Genomic DNA, 15,056 nt, shown 5'->3' with positions numbered 1-15,056 from the left:
TTAGGGCCTTGGGCCGAATAAGCTGGGCTGGTTTTCTCCCCCCACAAAAGTATTGTGAAATGATATTCATATAATATTTCTCATGTATTTTATTTACTAAAATCAATAGATTTCTTCTAAGTTTAATCAAGACTTTTTTTTTTTTTTGAGAAACAAGTTTAATCAAGATTTGATTTCAAGTTAAGAAGTAAAAGCCAATTTTCCCATCCAGATTTGACTTTTGGGTTCGCCAAACGTAGAATCTTAATTTAACGGGATCTTTTCAATGTCACGTTTACCTTGCTTTGTTATAGTTTAATCGTATTCTATAGGCATACATATCATTTACTCCACCAATTGTGATGGCGTGCAACCGAGGAGTGTTAAGAGCAATGGACCTGCATCTGGTTTCTCTTAGGATTAATTGATGTATGGCATAGGATGCAGTTGGTGGTAGGTAAAGAAGGTTTGGTAGACCATGTTTGGACGATTAAGGCTAGTGATGATAAATATGGTGGTAGAGGAGGAGTAATATTAAGAACACCCAAAAAAAAAAAAAAAAAAAAAAATTAACAACGTCTCTCACATCAATTAAATTAACAAACTTTTATTACTTCTTACTTAAGAGAAGGTATTTGGTATCAAATGATATCATGTCAGCGATATCAAAGTTCAATAAATGTGAGACATATCAGTAAAAAATAACTAACCTACTAACAAATAAAAGACATGTGTTAATGGATAGTTATTTTTGCACACATGCCTCTCGTTTATTGGATTTTGATACGGATAATATAATATCATTTGATATAAAATAATTTTTCCTTATCTAGACCCAACTAACATTATTCTTTTTTTTTACTTATTACTAATAATATACCACAATAATAATAATAATAATAATATACCACATTATTAATTGTCAAATTTTTTGTGTCCTTAGACTTTCTCCTTTGAGAGAGGGTAATAACTAGGTTTTTTTTTTTTTTGGGAAAGGGGGGGGGGGGGGGGAGGGTGGGGTGGGTGTGAATGTGTGATGTGGTCGAGAATCACATTTAAGCAATTAGCAATTGTGGTTTGTTGATACTTGCAAGAGAGTAATCACTAGTACTATTAAAAAAGAACACATTTAAGCAATTAGGTAAGTGTGGAATGGTTGAAACTTGCAAGTCATTGTTCATATTTGTATTAGGAAAAATTTAATGAAAAAAGACATAGACCATGGTTTCGTCTTGAGATTTGAAGACGGATGACTAGGCCTTCCACATGATACACGCCCTTCAATAATTGTTCTACTACTTTCTATCCTTTATATATATATATATATATTATTTTTTTTTTTAATATAAATAGGATTTGAACCCAGGTTAATAATTCAACGACAAAAATCTAAACAAGTTGAATTAATTAGAACTCATCCTACTAATTTTCTCACAACAAATTTCAAGCTATAAAGTGAAATTTACTCAAGTTTAAACTGATGTTATCATGTTAATATCATGCAAAAATAGAAAAAGGTGACTGTTCACTTTAGTAAGGAGACGGTTTCTAAAACATGCCCAAAATAATAATAATCAACAAGAAGATTCTCTCAAGAAGGTAAGCGTAGTGTTTGAGTAGAAACTAGGGGCCGTTTAGTAGTGTTGTTTTAGTAACGTTGTTTGTAATTTTTGAAAATACGTGTAGGTGAAAAAGTGTGTAAAAATACGTATAATGTTATTTAAACACTGAAAACTGTTGCTCAAAACACCTTATTAAACGCTCTCTAAGGTAGGTACCTCACTTTAAAGAACCTTTCGAGAGATGCCTCACCTTTTTTTTTTTTTTTTGGTTGAGAAAAGCACAAGTTAACATTAATAAATATAAAAAAAAAAAAAATGTATACTAAGGGTACCAAGATATCATTGTCCAAATTAATGAACGATGTAGGGGCATAGTCAATGTTCTTAACAAACAAATGGAAACCAAAAAAAAAAAAAAAAAAATGTTCTTAACAAATGAATAGTAATAGCCAAAGCTTAACAGCCACTGATTGCGATAATCATTAATGCCAATAGGAAATGCAAACAAACGTTACTCACAATGACCGCACCATCAAAGAGGTCTCCAACGTCATCAAACGAGACTAGCATGAAACAATGAAAGCCACCACTCACCTCCATAGTAGGTATGCAATTCTTTTTCACTATATTCATATACACCTGTGACATGGTTTTTCACTTTTTCTTTTTCTCCTCGTGCACTTGCATCAGTAAGTGCAAAATAGTGTAAAATAAAAAAAAATGTTGTAAAATAAAAAAAATGTTGAGATATGCACAAGTACTACAATAATTGTGTATATATTTTTTTAGTAGTGTTGGGTTTCTAAGAGAGGGGTAGTGAGTGAGAAAATAATAAAAAATTGTAAAAGAATGAATAATTTATTGAATAAATGTGTAAAATAGATAAACTGATGTGAATGTTTTGTAAAAATAAGTATATAAAATAGAAAAAGTAAGTTTTTAGTGTAAAATAGAAGAAAATTTTTACATTTACTGATGCGTTTGCTCTAAGTGACTAACCTTGCCATCGGAAGCCCTTTGGCTAGCACCACCCCAATGTCCTAATCCTTTTCTCCTTATTTCTTCCTTTGTAGGTCAGCTCACAAGTTCGTTGGCCGTCCACCAACTTGGATGAGGGATCAACTGAGATTTCTAGTATCATCATCAGTTGTTCCAAAATGACTAAATTTGAGACCTAAGCCTAAGTTGTCTTCACTACAATTGATTTAAAGTAAACTAAATTGGTTCAAAGTAAATTATTCCTAAACAAGTTAGGTTGAAATGATTTGATTAGAAATAAACCTAGGTGAACTAAATTGGAGTGAAGTGCATCTTCTTAATGTCAACTAGATCGAAGTAAATCAGCTTGAATTAAATCATGATCACAGTCAGCACAACAAATTAAAGTCTAAGTCTTTATTCTAACATCAAATTGATTCAAAGTAGGCAAAAATCCCGACCAAACACAAAGAAACACTTAATAATGCTTCAAACTTAACCAATACTTGATTAAATAAGATTGTAACTACAATGGAAGTGACTCACAATCTTTTGCAAATATCTAAGAACTACCAGGTATCCTAAGAAAATGAGTACAAATGGTCTTAGAATTGTTCTTTGGTGTATTCTCATTTTTTTTTTTTTTTTTTTTCTTGTAGAATGAGTCTCTATTTATACTTGTGGCTTCAACGATTATGCCTAATTCCTCTTTCCAAATGTTGATTCTTGGTTGATTTCCACTGCCATGTGCATGGTGGCCTCTTGTAACTGCCTTGAGGTAATTGTTCCCATATAGCTTGTGATTATTTGATACATGTCTTAATGTTTGAATGTTTTTGTAACCACTTGAGGTAACCATCTATAACTCTATGGCACTAACTTTGTCTTTAAAATACAATAATTTATTAAATAATGCACTTAAATACTTTAATGAAAACCTTAAGTTTTTATTGGGTATGAGAAAATAACCTTAACCTGATGACCCAATCAAACCCAAGTTGATCACCACTCATGGCAAACCCTATGGTCAAGCTGTTGTTTTTTGATCAGTCGATGACAAGTTTTGTTTTTCAACACTTGATATGATTAGGTCAAGTATGAGTTGAGTATAAACCCAACTTGACCCGACCTGTGAACAACCCTAGTTTATAACTTATATAAATAATCGTTTCGTAATATATATTTTGCCATTTGAATATGCTCTTAGTAATCTTAGATGTTGGAGCATCTAATATAGTTGATACATTCTTTGTCTAGATATTAATAATGAACACATATTAACAAAATCTTTTACACATTTACATATAATGTATGGCCAATGAAGAAAAACAGCTTAGTTGTTAATGATGAAAACAAAATTGATTGGAAGGATCTAGAGTTATAAGTAACTGCATAGATATATAGTAGGATTTGATATATATATATATATATATATATTTAAGGTTCTAAAAGTTTAGAACAATTAGCAAATCATGAACACAAACTTGTCTAGATATAGATCTTAGAGTTTATAGGTAGTATTAGACAATGCTTAAGGTGATACAAGTTAAGATTTAAGAATATACAAGCTGCAGAAAGAAGAGTTCAGAAACTAACTGGTTCGATCGATCCAAATAGCAGTTCAAGCCCGTAATGGATTAGGGTTTTAGATCTATTTCTCCTAGTATATAAAGGAAACCCTAAGCACGTTTTTCATAGGGCTTTTCAGAGAGAGAGAGAGAGAGAGGAGTGTGCCTCTTTTGTATCTAGGGTTTTGTACCCAAAAGCTCTCTAAAGTCTTCTACCGATGTTATTCATTGAAAAATCTTAAGATCTAGTGTGGTAGAAGTTGCTGTTTACAAGATCAACGTCTAAGGAGATTCAAAACCTTTGAGTGGAGTCTCAAAGTCACTAGTAGGTGAGCTTGTGTTGTTGCTAAGGCCTAGGAAAGAAGTAGTCCGTGAACTCGGAGTTATTATGGGATCGTGGTAGTAAATTTTATACTTGAGGAAGTAATAGAATGCTAGTGGTCTAAGTTCTATTGTACAAACTTCAATTTTTTCATAGTGGATTTGCTTTTTACCTTGAGTATAGTTAGGTTAAATCTTCTCCAGGTTTTTTACTTGTTTGGTTTTCCTAGATGATCATATCATTGTATTCTTTATTTTCCGCTGCTTTGCATGATATGATTGTTTTGTTTTAACCTAGATCTAAATAATAAACTTAAGTATTCACTTGGTTAATTAATTAGGTTAAACAATCTAGTTTACAAGGGTCCAAAAATGTACAATATATATGATGATGTATGGAATCAGTTAGTTGAACACTTCGGCTTCGGTGGACTACGGCGTTAGCAAAGGCCTATAAAGAGAGAAAACAGTCAAAGGGTGACCGGGGTAAACCGGCCAAATACCCTCCGATGACAAAGTTAGTTTCTTCCCTTCTAATGGAGTTCCAACTTTATTCAATGTAAAATCTCAGGAAATTCATACCTTTGTATGGTTAAGACTGGTCCTTATATAGGGTATTCTAGGGCAGTTACTAGTTCAATAACTTCCCCCAGAATCTTGGAATCCGGACGTAACCTCCTCAATGGCTATAGAAATCATAACCGTCGTTGGAAGTTACATACGTGGGAGGGATTGGCGGTGATGAACACAGGTTGATTAACCGCTCCAAAATTTACTAAGTGTTGCGTAGTCGTCCATGCCCTCTGCGTATGGACGACTCTTTGTCGCGCCGTTGTGTGGTCGTCCATGCACCTTACACATGGACGATTCTTTCGACTTGATTCCCTGAAGTTTAATCAATTGTCCAACATCCCAAGGACGAGATATCTGGACGAATAGGAGATGGCCTGGTTGTTTGGCTAACCGTTCATTATGGACGACCCATCTGGACGAACCATAGATGTAATTTTTTGTTATCCATCAGTTGCCCCTTTGTCCAGGGCGTCGTCCAGATATACTATAGGGATTTTATCCCATTTATATAGCCACGTGTCATGGTTTAATTCGTTAAGCGATTAAATCGATTACATTTCCCCACGCGATTGCCATGTGTCATTTTCTTAGTGGATGGTATTGCTTTGCTGACCCTACTCCTAGGCCCTATAAATAGGCACATTCTCTTTCTTGCCCTCCACCTTTCTCATAAACTTCCTTCTGCTATCTCGTCCAAGATTCTCGTCTAGCGTTCGTCCTAGTTCTCAGGTACTTCCTCTTCTTTTTAGGTTTTCGTCTTGACCTTTACTTTAGTTATGTCTTCGTCTAGTAGTATAGAGAGAGAAATAGATGAGTATCATGACGTCTCGTCTGGAAGTTATGAGAGTGGTGAGGGTAGCACTAGTTTTAGTAGCAGTTCCTTGGACGAGCAGTATTCGTTTGGGGTTCCTGGCATTTCCTTAGAAGAATTTCAGGAAATGCAACGTAGGATGGCCTCTGGAGCTAGGGTTAGCTCGTCCAGAGCGCCACCTAGCCCTTCTCAGGACGAGGAGAAGGGAGAGGAAAACATCATATATAACTGTGCACCTGAGGTAGCATCCATTTTAGACGCTCCTAAGTTAAAAACATTAGTAGATAGATACCAAATTCCTATCGAGTTTGAACCTCGTCTGCCCAGGGAAGGAGAGTGGTGTTGTTCACCTTCTTCTGGTTTGGGAGTATACTCGTCTTATCTCTTAGCTGGTCTTAGGTTTCCCCTAAATTCATTTTGTAGAGGTCTTCTTCATAGGTTAGGTATTGGTCCTAATCAACTTAATCCCAATGGTTGGAGGACGATAGTCGCCATGCAAGTGTTATGGCGTGAGGCACTGGAAGGGGAATGTCCTATAACAGTGGACGAGTTCCTCTACTGTTATAAGCCTTCAGAAATAAAACAGTCAGCTGGTTTTTACCAGTTCTCATCTAGAGGCTCTCACTATAGCTTAATAAAGGGCCGTAGCTCGTCTGATAGGCTCTGGAAACAAGAGTTTTTTATCATTTCTGGAAACTGGGCTGGGGACCCAACAGATGTTAGTAATGCCCCTTTCCCTCCTTTTACCAACCCCATAGGTCGCCTTCGTCCTGAGAGTATGTTTTCTTTTCCTGTTATTTATTTTATTCCTTACACTTTCTAACTTTCATTCGTCTAACTACCTTTCTTTTGTTGGTGCAGCTGTTACTCGTCCACGTTTGGACAGATCTTACTTGGATCGAATTGACCAAGTATGTGCCTTCCCTAGGAGGACTTTCCACGATTTAGTAACTCTCAGCAGTTTAGCTACGTGGGGTCTTGGTCCAGAACCAACTGCTGAGAATCTAGGCCACGAAGAAACTACTCGTAGGAGTAAGTATTGTCCATCTCCCTCCATTTCCATCTCTATTATTGTTATTATATATTTTATATATATATATATATATATTTATTTTTTTACTATTTTAACTGTCATTTCCATCTCTATTATTGTTATTATATATATTATATATATATATATATATATTTATTTTTTTACTATTTTAACTGATTTCCTTCATTGTAGGAATATTTACAATGAGAGAAAATAGGGAAAAAATAATAATTAGTGGGGACGAGGATACTCCTGTGTCTCCAGTCGTCCAGAAGGCTACCGTCCAGCCTGGGAAGAGGAAGTCCAAGAAAATTTCAAGTGCTGTGGACCTGGACGACCTTCTTAGTCGTCGAGGTCCTAAAAAACCAAAAACCACTCAGACTTCTCTTCCCAAGGTCCCCAAATTCACTCCTCCGACGGTGAATCTGGACGAGTCTCCTACCAATGTGGAGCCTGTCCAGATAATTCATCCTGTTCAGATTGATCCTGCACCTTCAGCTAAGACCTCTCGGAAGCCTTATCCGTCAGAGCAATCAGATCGTCCCTCTAACTTGGTGTTGGACGAGGGGTATGCGTGGAGGACGTTCAAAGGAATCGTCATTGACAACGAAGTTAACCAATGTTGCAACATGTCAGTGAAGGAATTTGAACGTTCTGGCGTCCATGACCTCTTTAAGGTAGGACCTTAACTCGTCCTTGTGCTGCTTTTTTTTATCTTGCTAACTCTCATTCGTCCATGCACAGGCTATGTCAAAGTTTTATACAGCGACGTGTCAGGCCAAGGAACTTGCTGAGGAGGCCAAGACGGCAAAAGAGAAGGCTAAGGAGCTGAGCAATGAAGTTTTGCTAAAAAAGGGGGAGGCGATCAGGCTGACAGATGAAGTCAACTGTTTGCTAGGAATTGAGACGAAACTGAAGGACGAGGTTGAGGAACTTAAAGCAAATGCTATTGAAAAAGATACTCGCATCGCATACTTGGAGGGACAAGTTTCAGAGTTTACTTCGTCCTTGGAGAAGGCACGTGAAGAAGCCATATCAGCCTTCAAGAAGTCTGACAAATATAAGAATCGTCTAAACAGCCGTTACGCTGTTGGGTATGAGGACTTCCGTGCTAATGCCAAGGATGCATTCCCTGACTTGAACTTCAATGTATTTAAGATCCCCCTCGCCACAGAGAGTTCCTTGCTTATGACGGGTTCTGAGGATGTAAATGTGGAGGATGATGCCAATAACGAGGTGACTCAGGACGATCCGAAGACGAACCCAGCAAATTGACTTCATCTTTCAGAAAGTTTTTTATGTTTTTGTTTAAAAGTGCCCTAGTGTTTTGGGCTTTTACTTGTTTCTTTTTTGATTTATTTAAATTTATTCAAGTACAATTTCTTCATCCAAGTTTATAGACGAGTATTATGGATAAGTACTCATTACTCTTCTAAGGGTTTTTGGACGGTGGTCGTCTACCCTTTGAATTTTATGAATGTATGAATGTTTCTTCTTTATCATTGTTCATTGTATTCGATTATTCCTTAAGCTTTGTGAACGAGTTCCATTTATATCGTCCATACCATTTTTGTGGTTGTGGGATTTTTCCTTTTATTGAGGTTTTATCTCGTCTTGATCATATGGACGAATTCCTTCCTGTAACATCATGAGATGTTCATTTTCAAGTAAAGTTCGTCCATGAATAACGTCTTTTTAGCAGATTTAATTGTTGCTCAAGTTTAGGACGATTATTTACTCGTCCTTAATGAAATTTTCCCACGAATGCTCGTCCATGGGTTGGATTGTTAAGTTGGTTAGATTCGTCTGTAGGCCTATGGTGTTTTCACATGCATATTGTTCGTCCATGGTGTAGACGATTGCACTTCAGGTTTGTCTCGCCTTTGAGCTTAGATGGACATACCTTCATTATTCTTGCTTTATCCTTATCTAAAGGAAAGCTTTTAGACTATACTTCCTTGCGTCCAAGGATTTTACTCGTCTTTGACCTTTCGCCTTTCGTGGATCATTTTGAATCATAGAAAATGGAGGATTCCCATACAATCATACATATATATTCAGAAATCCATACTATGTAATCATTCGTCCACAATCATGGCACATGCTTAAGAGCTTGTGCTTTTAGGGAATTAAAAATACATAATACAACATAAATTCGTCCATGAGCAGCATAAAATACTTATTTACTTAAGACACAATAATAATAAGCAAGTACTGGAAAATATTAAACACATTACTTCAAACGTCCAAGGATCTCGTCCATCTCATGGCTCGTCCCTGATCACCTTTTATTGATAGTACCTCCTTAGGTGTTCAACGTTCCACAGGTGCTCTAACTTCCTTCCGTCCAGGGCTTCCAAATAGTAGGATCCTTGCCTCTTGCAGTTGATTACCCTGTAAGGTCCTTCCCAATTTGGTCCCAATTTTTCGTGGGCCGGATTTTTTGTGGCCAAAGAAACCTTCTTCAGGACGAGATCCCCAATGTTGAAGCACTTGGGTTTCACCATGGCGTCATGCTGCCTTGCCATGAGGTTTTTGTAACTTGCTACTCTTTGCTCCGCGTCCATCCTTAGCTCGTCTATAAGGTCGAGATTAAGACGAATCTGTTCTTTGTTTTCTTCATCTTAATACTTCATCACCCTGTGCCTGGCTATATGCACTTCTGCGGGCATGACTGCTTCGCTGCCATAAGCTAATTTGAAAGGAGTCTCTCCTGTGGGAGTCATCACTGTTGTTCTATAAGCCCATAAAACACCTGGTAATTCGTCTGGCCATACTCCCTTTGCCCCTTCAAGCCGAGTCTTGATAATTTTTAACAAGGATCGGTTTGCTACTTCTGCTTGCCTGTTGGCCTATGGGTGGGAGGGTGAGGAATAGTGATTCTTGATTCTGAGTTGTTTATAAAATCCTCTGAAGGGTGTATTATCAAACTATCATCCGTTGTTGGACATTAACACCCTTGGTACTCCAAATCTACATACAATGCTCTTCCAAACAAAGTTTTTGACATTTTGCTGTGTGATTTTCACTAAGGGTTCAGGTTCCACCCATTTAGTGAAATAATCTATCCCCACTATCAAAAACTTCATCTGTCTGGTTCCAGTTAGGAAGGGGCCTAAAATATCCAAACCCCACTGTGCAAAAGGCCAAGGGGCCATCATTGGGGTAAGGTATTCTGATGGTTGCCTAGGAATATTGCTGAAACGTTGGCATTGATCACTTGCCTTAACATACGCCTTAGCGTCAGCTTGGATGGTTGGCCAATAGTACCCTGCATGGATGACCTTGTGGACGAGTGATCTGGCCCCCGAATGGTTACCACACGCTCCTTCATGAAGTTCTGTTAGTACATAATTCGCCTCGTCTGGGGCCAAACACCTCAGGTATGGTTGTGAAAAACCTCTTTTGTAAAGCACCTCGTCCATGAGGATGTATCTGGTCGATCTAACTCTGAGCTTTCTGGCTTCGTCCTTCCCTTTTGGAAGCCTTCCGTCCTTTAGGTATGATACTATCGAGGTCATCCAATTCTCCTCACCTTCCATTTGTAGCATTTCTGGGAGGTCTATGCTGGGCATGTATCGTATTTCATCAAACTTGTCCATTGCTTCATTGGCAGAGGCTTCCTTCGCTAGAGTGTCCGCTTCCATGTTCTCTTCCCTTGAGATTTGGACAAAGTTAGCTTCCCTGAATTTCTTTACAAGGCGTAACACTTTCTTCAAATATTTCTTCATTCTATCTTCCTTGGCTTCACACGTCCCATTTACTTGGCCTATAACTAACTGTGAGTCTCCCAAGACGAGTACTGAGTCCGCTTCTACAGATTTGGCCAACTCCAACCCTTTAAGAAGGGCTTCATATTCTACTTCATTATTAGTTGTCTGGTATTGCAAGCGAACTTTGTACTTCAGCTTGTCTCCTTCTGGTGACTGCAAAACAACTCCTATACCTCCTGTATGCAGCGTAGATGATCCATCTACGTGGACGACCCATCTTTTACTATCTTCTTTCTCATCCAAGTCCTCATAACTTGGAGTGAATTTTGCAATGAAATCTGCCAGGGCTTGGGCTTTTATTGCATTCTTCGGTTGGTACTGAACATCAAACTCACTGAGCTCAACTGCCCATTGAATTAGTCGTCCTGCAGCTTCAAGTTTGTTCATTACCTTCTTGAGTGGATGATCAGTCATGACATTGATGACATGACCTTGGAAGTAGTGTCTTAACTTCCTAGAGGCTGTTATTAGTGCGAAGGCTAACTTCTCTATCAATGGGTACCTTCCTTCTGCTCCTTTCAGTGCTCGGCTAGTATAATACACAGGCTTCTGTACCTTTTCTTCCTCCCTGATCAACGCTGAACTTACGACATGTGGGGACACTACTAAGTATAAATATAGTTCTTCTCCTAGCACGGATGGACTTAGCAACGGGGCTGTGGTAAGATAGTGCTTTAGGTCCTGGAAGGCCCTTTGACACTCGTCCGTCCATTCAAATGCCTTCCTGAGAATTTTGAAAAAGGGTAAACACTTGTCAGTGGCTTTTGAGACAAACCTGTTCAGAGCCGCAACTCGTCCAGTTAGGGATTGGACTTCCTTGATGTTCTTCGGTGGTTCCATGTTCAATATGACTTGGATCTTGTCTGGATTTGCCTCAATTCCTCTCTCTGAAACCATGAATCCTAGAAACTTTCCTGATGATACTCCGAATGCACATTTACTTGGGTTCAGCTTCATCTTGTATCGCCTAAGTGTTTCAAAGGTTTCCTGAAGGTCGTCCAAGTGGCTTCCTTCGTCTAAGCTCTTCACAAGCATGTCATCCACGTACACTTCTACATTCCGTCCTATTTGTGGACGAAACATGTGATTCACCAACCTTTGATAAGTTGCCCCTGCATTCTTCAGACTGAAGGGCATCACCTTGTAACAAAACAAACCTTGACTGGTAATAAAAGATGTCTTTTCCTGGTCTGCCTCGTCCATCTTTATCTGATTATATCCTGAGAAGGCGTTCATGAAGCTCAACAGTTGATGGCCAGCTGTAGAATTAACCAGTTGATCAATACGTGGCAAAGGATAACTATCCTTAGGGCAAGCCTTGTTCAAGTCAGTAAAGTCGACGCACATCCTCCACTTACCATTTGCCTTCTTCACCATCACTACATTTGCTAACCAATCCAGGTAATAGACTTCCCGGATAAACCGTGCTGTGGTTAGTTTCTGAACCTCTTCCTTGATAGCCTTCTCTCGTTCAGGGGCAAACACCCTCTTCTTTTGACGAATAGGCTTCGAAGAGGGGGACACGTTCAGTCGGTGAGTGATTACACTTGGATCAATGCCAGGCATGTCGTCATGACTCCATGCAAAAACATCGGCATTCTTCTTTAGAAACTGGACGAGGTCTTCTTTCGCCTTCTCCTTCATACTTGTTCCAATTCTAGTAAATTTCTCACTATCATTTTCTCGCAATAAAACATCTTACAATACTTCAGTTGGTTCTGCAATAATTTTTCTTTCTTCTATACTCATATTCTGCATTTGCTCGTCCACAGCCAACATGGCTAGGTAACACTCTCTGGCCGCCAACTGATCTCCTTGTGCTTGCCCAATCCCACACTCCGTAGGGAATTTAACTGACAGATGATAGGTAGATGTTACCGCCTTCTAACTGTTCAAGGTTGTTCTTTCAATGATGGCATTGTAAGAGGATGAACAATCCACCACAAGGAAATTTACTTCCTTAGTTATCTGCTGCGGGTATGATCCTACTACTACAGGCAAGGTAATGGTACCTACGGGCTGCACTTTCATTCCTCCAAATCCTATCAGTGGCGAATATGCTGGACGAAGCTGATCTCGCCCAATCCTCATCTGCTGGAAGGCAGGATAATACAATATATCTGCTGAGCTTCCATTATCCACCAACACCCTCCTGGTTCTGTAATCTGCTATGAGTAGGGTAATGACGATTGCATCGTCGTGTGGATAATGGATCCTCTCAGCTTCTTCGTCTGTAAAAGAGATGGTTGGCTCTTCTGTTTCCTTCGTCCTTGGGGGTCGTCTAGAGAGTTGGACGTTCTGTACCGCTTTGAGGTACGTTTTCTTCACCTTGGAAGATTGTCCTGTCGATGTCCCACCAATGATAACTCTTATTTCTCCGAGTGGGGGCCGTGATGACTCTTCCATCTTTGCTTTCGATTTTTCATCTTTATGATCCCTTCCAACGAAATGCCTCAACTTTCCTTGTCTAATGAGATTCTCAATCTGCTGCTTTAAGTCATAACACTCGTCCATGTCATACCCATGATCCCTATGGAAGCGACAATATTTATTCTTATTGCGCTTGTTAGGATCTCCTTTCATCTTCTCTAGCCACTTCAAGAAAGGATCATCCTTGATTTGCATGAGCACTTGATCGAGTGGGGCATTCAAGGGGTGTATAATTCTGACTCCTTACTGATGGACCTGCCTTCCTGTTATCCCTGTCTCGATCCTTCTTATCTTCCGTTCGTCCCTTCTTTGGACGAGGCCCTTGATTAGAGTGACGTGGGGGGTTGACTTTCATCCTCTCAGCCCTCTTCCTCTTCTTAGCTATGATGGCGTCTTCTGCATTCATAAAGTTTTGGGCTGAATGGACGAGTTCAACCATGGATTGGGGCTCTTTTTCATACAACTTGTGAATAAATAAGTCAGAGTTAACCCCATTATGGAAGGCTGCTAATAGTAGCTTGTCGTCCACCTCGTCTACTGTCTAGGCTTCCCTATTGAAGCGCGTGATGAAGGAACGCAGGCTTTCATTCTCTCCTTACTCTATGGTCAGCAAACTGGACGAGGAACGTTTATGTCTCTGTCCCCTAATGAAATTATTGACAAATAATTTGCTTAACTCCTTGAAAGAATTTATAGAATTCGGGGGTATTTTGCTGAACCATACTCGCGCTGGTCCCTTAAGGGTGGTAGGGAAAGCTCTGCACATGATCTCATCTGGAACCCCTTGGAGATGCATTGTAGTCTTGAAAGTAGCGATATGATCAAAGGGATCACGTGCTCCATCGTATGAGTCCAGGGAAGGCATTTTGAATTTAGGCGGCAAGGGATGCCCATTGATGGAAGCCGTGAATGGGGAGTCTGTTCGGTGAACCAAATCCTCTACGGGATTTGCCCTTCTCATGTTCTCCTTCATCTCGTCCATAACCTTCCTCATCTGATCCATTTTCTTCTCCAGATGTGGCACTCTTCGCGAAGTGGTGCCTCTTGATTGAATCTTGGGCTCAGCATTTCCTCCTCTATCTTCTTGACTCTGGGATTGTCTCTCAGCATGCCCTTCTCGACGCTGCCTTTCTATCTCCCTAGTCAACTCTTGATTCTGGCGGGTTAATTCCGCCATCGCGGCCGCCATGGATTGTATGTGTTGGATGGAAGGCGACTGCGTGACAGGCGCTGATTGGTGATTTCGGTGGGGATGGCTAGAAGCATCCCTACTTTCTTGGTGGCTTGGGCTAGTAGCCCTCGATCTGGTCCGAACCATTCGACTTTTTGTCCCAGAAAAAGCAAATCGCAAATCGATTCACGTTTTCCCACAGACGGCGCCAGCTGATGATGTATGGAATCAATTAGTTGAACACTTCGGTTTCGGTGGACTACAGCGTTAGCGAAGGCCTATAAAGAGAGAAAACAGTCAAAGGGTGACCGGGGTGAACCGGCCAAATACCCTCCGATGACAAAGTTAGTTTCTTCCCTTCTAATGGAGTTCCAACTTTATTCAATGTAAAATCTCAGGAAATTCATACCTTTGCATGGTTAAGACCGGTCCTTATATAGGGTATTCTAGGGCAGTTACTAGTTTAATAACTTCCCCCAGAATCTTGGAATCCGGACATAACCTCCTCAACGGCTATAGAAATCATAACCGCCGTTAGAAGTTACATACATGGGAGGGATTGGCGGCGATGAACACGGGTTGATTAACCGCTCCAAAATTTGCTAAGTGTTGCGTAGTCGTCCATGCGCTCTGCGCATGGACGACTCTTTGTTGCGCCGTTGTGTGGTCGTCCATGCACCTTACACATGGACGATTCTTTCGACTTGATTCCCTGAAGTTTAATCAATTGTCCAACATTCCAATGACGAGATATTTGGACGAATAGGAGATGGTCTGGTTGTTTGGCTAACCGTTCATTATGGACGACCCATCTGGACGAACCATAGATGTAATTTTTTGTTATCCATCAATATATA

The sequence above is a fragment of the Quercus suber genome, unplaced genomic scaffold (genome assembly GCF_002906115.3).
Source record: "Quercus suber isolate HL8 unplaced genomic scaffold, Cork oak 2.0 scaffold_131, whole genome shotgun sequence".
Taxonomy (NCBI): Eukaryota; Viridiplantae; Streptophyta; class Magnoliopsida; order Fagales; family Fagaceae; genus Quercus; species Quercus suber.
This window is presented reverse-complemented; position numbering follows the sequence as displayed.